The sequence below is a fragment of the Vicia villosa genome, unplaced genomic scaffold (genome assembly GCF_029867415.1).
Source record: "Vicia villosa cultivar HV-30 ecotype Madison, WI unplaced genomic scaffold, Vvil1.0 ctg.001085F_1_1, whole genome shotgun sequence".
Lineage (NCBI taxonomy): Eukaryota > Viridiplantae > Streptophyta > Magnoliopsida > Fabales > Fabaceae > Vicia > Vicia villosa.
Window position 1 is genome coordinate 110,705 of NW_026705477.1, and position 10,957 is coordinate 121,661.

Sequence of the window (10,957 nt, forward strand, 5' to 3'; positions counted from 1 at the left end):
GTGCTCCATTTTATCGATTCATCGCACCCTTAAAATTACTTTTTCTTAATCGTTTCATCAAGCTTCAGCTCTTTCAAGTACCATTTTTTCCTTAATTACCGCTGATTATTTTTCCTTATTTGTTTTAGTCACGTCAAATATGGGAGACGGCCTTGTGTTGCACCTCAAAATTTTCCCTCTTTAGGTTAGCTATAAGTTATGGATGGTGTTTATTTTGTCATTCAAAAATGGAAGAAACATAATAAAGAGTTCTCATGGTTTTAAGGAAATATGGCGTGAAATTTGGTTTATACGGTGAAAATAGAAAGAAATTTGCAAGTCTTGTCCGGAAGGTTCTATGAGCTTGGTTCCCGCGTTGCTGGGACTATTTTGACGTTCTCTACAACTTTTGTGTTTGGCTCAGAGACCAATTCTTTCAGGAAGGTCGTCGAATTTGGGGGTTTAAGAGTAGTCGATGGTGTTGAACCGCAGGTTTTCGGACATTAAAAAATGAATATCTCAAGATCCGCTTGTCAGATTCACTCGAAACTTAAACTGTAGCTCCTTGCCATTATTCCCGAAATTTCATGTGTTCGGACCGAAGACCAATTATCCACTGATAACGCCCAGAATTTTGCAGAGTGTTGTGACTTTTCGGTAAAAAATTGTGTTTTTGGGTATTTCGCGACAAGTTTGAAAATTCATAACTTCTTCGGTTTTTATCGTATGAAGTCCATTCCGGCGACATTCTCTTGAAAATTTTGTTAGCTTTGATTCTTCGTCACACACGCTCAATCAAATTTCAAGCCGAAGGATGAGTTTGATTGCGTTATTTAAGCGGTACTCATAAAATTCTACACAGTCGCGCTAGATGAATCAGTGTTTCTCATCATTCAAACGTGTGTAATTTCTTCACTGCTTATCGGATCAAGACGGTTCTCGCGGCTATGGGTCACAAATTTAGTCATCTTCGAATTGACATCGATCCCGTTTGTGAATTTCGCACCGAGTCTTATTTCCTCGAAAACAAGCCAAATAGAAATAATTAGGGGCGTTTTTGACATTTCACCACTCACACTATATAAATCATTTTCCCTCTTTTTCTCTCATAACTTCAATTCTCCCAAAAATTCTGAAAACACTTTCTCTCAATTCTCTTGAATCAAAACCATCAAATTACTCATAATCTCCAACAATCTTCATCAAATCTCAAGGACAAATCAAGATCAAAGCAAGAATGAAGATCTTCCTTCCATGTTGATCATCGAATTCAGATCTCTCTCTCCCTAGGCTTGCGTGCCCCTCTCTCCCTTCTCATCTCTTGATTTCATTCGTGTTCGCGTTTGTGATTCATCCGATCTCGTTCTCTTCATTTGATCTGGTAAATTCACTATAAATCTTGTTAGATCATTGATATTATGGCTTGATTCGAAATTAATGTGATAAATGATGATGATTTTTTATTGTGAATTTTGGATTTGTGATGATTGATGATGATAATTGTGTGTTGATTGCATGATTCATATTGATTTTGTTTAATTGTTTGAGATTGAGATCTATTGGTGGATTTTTGTTGCTAATACATGCATATTGTTTGTGATCAAAGTAAATGCATGCTAGGTGTTTGATAATTGGTTTATGTGTAGCATTTGCAACAAAATAAAACCAAAGATCCCGCAATTGAGCTACCAAAGGCAACAACAAATAGTCAGCACACCAATTAGCTGCATAAACAAACAAGGATGTACGACGTCAAAATAAATCATGCGTCAGTGTATGCATCGAGCATAATCACAATACATCTGCAAGAGGAATAAGCAATCCAAACAAACAGGTATAAAATAAAAGGCATGTCTCTAAGGTGAGAACACAACACAAGAGAATGAGATTGTGTCCCGCAAATAAAGCGGAACACAAATGAGATAAGCGTCGCTCGATAATTGCCTTTCCAAATGACTTGCATACTTGCACACAAGTTAGAGATAACAAAACACCGCAATCGGAATTGTATTATTATATTATAAGCTAAACCAAAAATGAATTACAGAATAAGAAGTGAAAACATGGAGAAAGCAAGTTAAAATTATCATAGGCATGAAGATACAAGCACAAACAAACTTGCAAGCGAAGAAACAACATAAAAGAACCAAGGAAACAGCTATGCGTCGACCTGAACAAAAGATGCGTCGACCTGAACAAAATCACATCTATGCGTCGACCTGAAGGGTCGACCTGAGCAAACCCGAGCCCAACAAGAAAACCTATGCTTCGACTTGAGCACCAGCATGCGTCGACCTGTAAAAGAAACCATGATAATGCGTCGACCTGAAGGGTCGACCTGAGCAAACCCGAGCCTGGCAAGAAAGTCTATGCGTCGACCTGAGCACACTCATGCATCGACCAGGAGAGAAAAAATAGCCATGCGTCGACCGGAAGGGTCGATCTAAGAAAACCCGAGCTCAACAAGAGTTCTACGCGTCGACCTATAGGGTCGTCCTGAGCATACCCATGTTAAGGACCAAATAGTAGTAAATTTCATATCTTTTTATTGGTCCCTTTAACCCAATTTTTATTAACTCACATGCTTTTAATCACACAATATGCAAATATGTAAAATTTCTTGTTTTTAGTTCAATTGAGTAGGTATTTCACTCTCTTTGCTAGTTTTGTAGAATGTTGCTTCAAGAAGTTATGGATATGAATGACAAAGAATGAGCCAAGCAAGGGAACCAAAAAATCAAGCCAAGAAGTGAAGAGTCACTCAGTTCGCGCCGCGTCCTCCTGTTGGCACCGCGAACTGAGCAAATCCAGCCAGCGTGTTTTAGTTCTGATTCTGACTTTTGAGAGGCATGTGTGCAAGGTGGCATGAAGGACAACAAAAAGGCACTTTTTGGAGTTATTGGCTTCTATTGGTCACTTAAGGAGGCAAGAGGAATAGCAATCATTTCTTTTTGTCTTATTAGAAAACAAAACTTTGTGTAATTTTAATATATCTCTGTAACTTTAAGATTGAGAGACACATTCCATTATTGAGAAAAACAAAAAATAGAAAAAAAAACAGAGTGAAGGCAAAAACGAATTTCACCATTCTTGTGAGCTTGCAACCATGGTGATGAGTAGCTAAATCAAAATGCTTTGCCAAGATTAGGACTCACTATTCCAAACTCATGCATTTCCTCAAACCATGTATATGAATTTTAATTTCATGAATACAATCTAGTATTGCCTCAATATTATTTATTCCTAAATAATATTGTAATAATTGTTAAATAAAACTTTAGGTAATTTCTTCACCTAAACATGTATCTAACCATCATTATCTAGCAATACAAAAGATAAACAATCCATAGATCTATTTCTACAAATCATGCATTGTTTGAATAAACCTCTAAAACAGTATTTATATTATCTTCTTCAACAATAATATAAATCAAAGATAGGATTTCAAAACAAGAGATTCATACTATATTCAATCAATGAGAGATTCACATACATAAGTGTTTAAGAGAAATACATAGAGTTATGAGGAATAGCTACCTCTAATCTTAGCAAAGAGAAAGATTTAGCTACTCATCACCATGGTTGCAAGCTCATAAGAATGGTGAAATTCGCTTTTGCCTTCACTCTGGTTTTTTTTTCTATTTTCTGTTTTTCTCAATAATGGAACGTGTCTATCAATTTCAAAGTTACAGAGATATATTAAAATTACACAAACTTTTGTTTTCTAATAAGACAAAAAGAAATGATTGCTATTCCTCTTGCCTCCTTAAGTGACCAATAGAAGCCAATAACTCCAAAAAGTGCCTTTTTGATGTCCTTCACGCCACCTTGCACACATGCCTCTCAAAAGTTAGAATCAGAACTAAAACACGCTGGCTGGATTTGCTTAGTTCGCGGCGCCAACAGGAGGATGCGGCGCGAACTGAGTGACTCTTCACTTCTTGGCTTTATTTCTTGGTTCCCTTGGTTGGCTCATTCTTTGTCATTCATATCCACAACTTCTTGAAGCAACATTCTACAAAACTAGCAAAGAGAGTGAAATACCTACTCAATTGAACTAAAAACAAGAAAATTTACCTATTTTCATATTGTGTGATTAAAAGCATGTGAATTAATAAAAATTGGGTTAAAGGGACCGATAAAAAGATATGAAATTTACTACTATTTGGTCCCTAACAACTCTCCCCAACTTGCCATTTTGTTTTTCCCTAAACAAAAGTTTGTCACAAAAAGGAACAAAGTCTTCAACAAGAGAATGACTCACAAATTACTCAAACATTTGGGTGGTTCAAAAGTACATAGCCCCTTCGCGGTACCTTTACCTCAAAGCTAGAGCAAAACAACAATGATATAGTGGTTGTACGCAAAAATACACATCACAAGTTTCCAAACAATACATGTTGAATTTGAATCAACCCTACACACACTTTATGATTATAATGAAAATATAAGGGTTTCTTTCACTCATCCGAACAATTAGATCGACAACAATTCAAATTATGCGGTCATCAAAGCAAACACCAATAATGTGAACAAATGAGAATCAAGAGGTCTTTCATGGGTTATAGTGTGACTTGGTTTACAAAGAAAAGATAGAATCAAGGGAATTCGAACAAAAATCCTAAGGGAGGATTTTTCCCAATTCACTCAATAATACTTCCTCATAATCCACTTTCCTTTTATAGTTCTTCACAACACACAACCGGGAGCTTTTTCTTATTACACAAAAACAAGTGTTAATTCTTTTTCTTTCGCTCCAATTTTTTTTTCAAAAATTTTCACTTGTTCTTTTTCAACAAGAATTATTTATTTTCTTTTATGAACCACTTTTTCTTTTGACAACACTTGTTTTTCTCCCCAACTTTATTTTCTTTTCACACCAACTTAATAAACAAAAATGTTTCCTAAAGGAAAATAATTGCAACCAAATTGGTTGGAGGTTTACACACAACAAAAGACTAAGATTCATTCATTCATACAATTGATGCAATGATGTCTTTAAATGAATCCTAGAAAAAGCTCAAAAGGGGGGGGGGGGTAACTAGAGATTTTTCCTCACAAGGTTGGTTGAATCAACTTTTTGGACATGTGGTTTTTCTCAATACAAACAATGCCTCTATCACTTTCACAAATGTTCACAACAAGAATTAATGCATGATTTAGCATAATAAGACTGTGTCAAAAATAATGTTCGGTATCCTGCATTTAGTGTACAATGGAAAGCTTCCTCACAAATGGATAAGTTCTAAATTGATTCAAAATTGACATGTAATTCAAGGAACTTATGCTATGAACTTTTGCACAAACCACCACACTATTATTGCTAAGTCTAGTAAGCGGTAAAAAAGTACCTTGAATTGCCGCATACCAATCTTATCATCACCATCCCAATTGCTTCTACCACGTCATTCACTTGCCACTTTGTTCCTTCACTAAATGAATAGAACAATTAAACAAAACTTTGACAAGTAGGGTAACACACTTTGAAATCACACAACGCAAGCAAAACATGCAAATTAATATTCAAAAGTCAAACTACTTAATTAAATAAAAGTGCAATAAACAAGGTTCACAAAAGTACTTAAAATTAAAATACTAAAAAGTAAAAATTGTTGAAATTTAAATACTAAGCTAAAACTACCAAACTACATCTTCAAACATCCTCATCCTCACCACCTCCTACCGGACCTATGACATCTTCCATCTCAGCATCCACATTTGCGGCACCACTTCCACTAGCCTGGCCAATGCCTCCAGCACCCCCCATAAAAGCTGGCCTGCCCTCAGGCCAATTAGCATATGCGAGGTAGTCCGCCTGAGTTGGGAAAGTGCGTGCATCTGGTGCTAAGAAAGTGTTCTAAAATTGCTGCTACATGGCATCAAAAAGAAAGGTTTGAGACCTCCTGGAAGCCTCAAAGTTCTCAAATCAATAAGATGCAAACTCCATTTGGTTGAAAGCAGGCGTATAACGTGCACGCGGTCTGGAAGAGGTGGTTCCTGCACCGTCAGCTTTGTTTGCTGCTACCTCACAAAACCTGTTCACAAAATAATCATTAATAACAGTGGTAATAGTGAAGTGTACTTCCTTTGGGATTTCCACATTGGATTTCTTGAAAAGCCCCAAAATCAATCTTGGGTAGATGAGATTTTCGGCCTTTCCACCATGTTTTGTTCCACTTGTTGCCACTTTCCTCATCTCATTGGCAATGATGGAGGCGATGTCGACCGATTGTCTATCCATAATAAATGCCATCAAGCATGCCACTTCTATTGGGATGGTGGTGGTGTGAGAACGTGGCCTGAAGTTGTTCAGAAGTAAAACGAGGAGCGCTCAAGCCTCCAGAGTGAAGTCTTCTCTTCTCCAGTTTTTAGCATACCCTTGCTCGTTCATCACATAAGTTCTACCTTTCAGGCACAGCTTGCTGCTCACCCAATCATAATCCCAATCTGCAGCATCGTTCTTCATGCGGTAGGCGCACTTTTCTCCCTCCTCCAAAGGTAGAGGGTTTCCTAAAAAATTGTTGATCGCCTCTCTATTGAAGACGATAACTTTACCCTTCACTTTAGTCCTGTAGAGGTATGCCCTTCCTTCTTCCACTTGCAAAGCATTAGCGTAACATTCGCGCACAATGTCATAGTTGATATCTCACACCGGCTCACACAATTTCTTCCACATACGCCCCTCAATGATACTCACGATCTTGCTGAACTTGCCGTTCGGGTTGAATTGAACCAATCTCTCGGCCACAATTGTTCTCTGAACCAGGACATTGTATCGCTCTTCACATTCGTCATTGAGAAATTTGTTCACCATTCTAATAGGGGCTGCAGTCTTAGTACGCTTAGACATCTGTAAATAAAACAGCCAACAAAACAATACAAATGACCACAATCATCAGCACAAGACAACAAAAACAGTGGCTGAATTCAACTGGGTTCGCGGCGCAACCAGAAGGACGCGGCGCGTCCTGAGCGAAACCCAGAAAAATCAGCATGCAAAATTCTGACATCCCTAAAAATATTTTCACAAAAATTGTTTTCAAGGGTACTCACACACATCTCAATTCATCAATAACAGACTAACATCAATCCCTAATTCATAGTTCTAACACATGCAATTTTGAAAAATCTCCCTCTTCTAACCCTAAGATTTTTTTATTTTGAAAGGTAAAAGGAAAGATAAAGAGAGATTTAGAAAATAACATACCTTGATTGAGAGTGTTAGAGTGATTGAGAATGAGGATTAGGGATGAAGTTGTGAGTGTGGGTATTGTTGAGTGAGGACGAGAGGGTTTTTGTTTTATGAGAGTGAGGGTGAAAAGAGAGAGTAAAGAAAAGAAATATAAAATAACAAAAGAAAGAATACTTAAAACTAAATGACTGTCTGAGTTCCGTAAGGGACGCGACGCGAGCATGGGTACGCGGCGCGTACTGAATGAGTTTGGAAACATGACTTTCTGCCAGTTGGTTCGCGGTGCAAACAGGGGTACGCGGCGCGTACTGAATGAGTTTGGAAAAATAAAAAGTTTCTGCCAGTTAGTTTGCGGCGTGAACTAGGGTACGCGGCGCGTCCTTAGCAGGTTTTTGAAAACCAACAGAAAGAGCAATGTTCCCACAAAAATTTCAACATCACACGCAACTTATGAAACCAGTAAAAAAATAAAGATAAAAGTAGGACTTACAATGTTGGGTTGCCTCCCAACAAGCGCTTTGTTTAACGTCGTTAGAGCTCGACGGTCCATGATGATTCAAAGTTCGATGAGCGAAATTACGCTCACATCTCGATTGAATTCACCACCATGATACACCTTCAGTCTTTGCCCATTTACCGTCCAGTTTGCCTTGGTCTTTGGATCCTCCAAAACAATTTCTCCATAACTCCGAACTTCCCTTACTAAAAACGGTCCTGACCATTTCGATTTCAACTTGCCCGGAAAAAGTTTAAGCCTAGAGTTGAAGAGGAGTACCATTTGCCCTTCATGAAATTCTTTTGGTCTAACCTTACCATCATGATATTTTTTTACTTTTTCTTTGTAGAGCTTGTTAGAGTGATAAGCGGTATTTCTTAACTCTTCAACTCTATGGAGTTGAATTTTCCGTTTCTCACCGGCTAATTTGGAATCATAGTTTAGAAATTTGAGAGCCCAAAGTGCTATATGTTCCAATTCAACCGGCAAGTGGCAAGTCTTACCATAGACCATTTTAAACGGTGTGAGCCCGATGGGAGCCTTAAATACGGTGCGATATGCCCACAAGGCTTCATCCAACTTCAAGGACCAATCTTTCCTAGCACTTGACACGGTTTTCTCAAGAATTCTCTCTATCTCTCTGTTGGACACCTCGGTTTGACCATTGGCTTGAGGATGGTAAGGAGTAGTGATTTTATGTTTAACACCATAATGCTCTAACACTTTTTACAATGGTGTGTTACATAAATGAGAACCACCATCACTTACCAAAACTCTAGGCGCACCAAAACGGGAAAACATGTTTTTCTTTAAAAAATTTATTACCATTTTGGAGTCGGCCTTAGGTGAAGCACTTGCTTCCACCCATTTTGGCACATAGTCAACCTCAACTAGAATGTACTCATTACCAAAAGACGGAGGAAGCGGGCCAACAAAATCAATACCCCAACAATCAAATACTTCAACTTCTAGCATGTTGGTTAGTGGCATTTCATCTCGTTTGCCTATTCCCCCACTTCTTTGACATTGATCACAACTCTTAGCGTGTTCATGAGCATCTTTAAACAATGACGGCCAATAAAATCCCGATTGTAGGACTTTAGTGGCTGTACACAATCCGCTATAATGCCCTCCGTAAGGAGAGTTGTGACAATGCCAAAGAATGTCTTTGGACTCTTCACTCGTGACACACCTTCTCAAAATGTTGTCCACTCCTACTTTGAACAAGTATGGGTCATCCCATACATATTGCTTGATATCGGATAAGAACTTCTTCTTTTGATTACTAGTGAGGTCTTCCGGTATCAAACCGGTTGCCTTAAAATTTGCAAAATCGGCAAACCAAGGCCTCACTTGAATCGCATAGAGTTTTTCATCCGGAAATTCTTCTCTCACCTCACTTTCTTTATTTGTGACATCCACATTGACCAAACGAGATAGATGATCTGCTACCAATTTTCGGACCCCTTTTTATCCCGGATTTCTAAGTCAAATTATTGCAACAAAAGAATCCAACGAATTAATCTTTGCTTAGAATCTGGTTTGGTCAACAAAAATTTCATATCCGAATGGTCCATGTAGACAACAACTTTAGACCCGATCAAGTAAGCTCTAAATTTTTCCAATGCATACACTATGGCTAGTAATTCTTTTTCCGTTGTTGCATAATTAATTTGTGCTTCAGTCAAAACTTTACTAGCGTAGTGGATAGAATGAAAAACTTTAGATCTTCTTTGACCCAAAACAGCCCCAACCGCGTAATTGCTAGCATCACACATGAGTTCAAAATCAAGTTTCCAATTCGGTGCAACGATTACGGGTGAGGTGACTAACTTTTCTTTTAGCTCATGAAAAGCTTCTAGACAGGACTCATCAAAGTTAAATGTCATACCTTTGTTGAGCAAATTGCTCAATGGCTTGGCTATTTTTGAAAAATCTTTAATGAACCTCCTATAGAAACCCGCATGACCAAGGAAGCTTCGTACTCCCTTGATGTTGACTGGAGGGGGCAGCTTCTCAATCACCTCTACTTTGGCCATGTCAACTTCCAAACCCCTTGATGAGATTTTATGACCAAGAACCACGCCCTCGGTAACCATGAAGTGGAATTTCTCCCAATTAAGAACAAGCTTGGTGTCTACACATCTTCCCAACACCACATCTAGATTTTTTAAGCATAAATCGAAGGAAGCACCATAAACGGAAAAATCATCCATAAAAACTTCAATACACTCTGTAATACGGTGAACTGACTTTATTTGAAATGTCGCGGTAAGCAAGAGTCGCCACTGACTTTTATTTTATCCAATTAGAAAGGCTAAAAGAACAGAAAAAGACCTTTTAAAAGATTTTGAGTTCGGGGGGTAAGTTATACAAAGGGAAGGTGTAAGGCACCCTTTGCATCCATGGTTTTCCATGGGCTCTTAATTGCTTAGCTCACTTTGTTTTAAAAATGTTTGAATTGTTTGAAAAGTAGGGTGTGAATAGAAATTTGAATAAGAACTTTAGCTTGTAAATAAGCGTAGTCTTTTTGAAAAGTTTCTTTGAAAAGAAGTGGGAAAAGATTTTGAATTTGAATTTGAAAAAGAGCAAGCAATTAATAGCAACTACCCTAAGTTTAAAAATTTGTTCTTTTAGTCTTTCGGGCGAAAGGGTCTATCCATACCATGAGAGGGCAGGAAGTCTTTCAATTGGATTTGAAGGGTCATCGAGATATCCTTCGCCATAAGACTGTCCCATCACCCATGCCATAAAGAGGGCAGGTAGTCTAAGGGAAGGATATAATAGTCATTTTGTTTAGGCATCATGCGAGGATATCTTAGTGTCATACCCCAAAATTTGTCCGATCAAGTCTACGTCTATCAATTCATCAGGGGTATTAAAATAAGGGTCGTGGGGTTTAACATCTCTATTGTTAAACCCATTCTCTTATAAACCTATTAATTAAATGTGGGGTATATTTTATGGAGATTCTTTCAAGCCCAATGAGAATTTAGGTCCATTAACTTAATTGTAATTACTAATTCTTAATATGGGTTTAAATCATAACATTTATCATTTTTACTTATATATTAAAACATGTTTTATTTATATATTAATCTCTTTCATATACAAACATATATAAATTTTATCTTTGTTTTAGTATGATTGATTAATGGGGGTGTTAAATAAGAATGTATTATATTAGTATTTTTACTATTCTCATTAATTATTATTATTTTATTTATTATTATTACTATTAATTATTATTATTATTATTATCAGATTACAACAAAAATAAAAGAGAATCA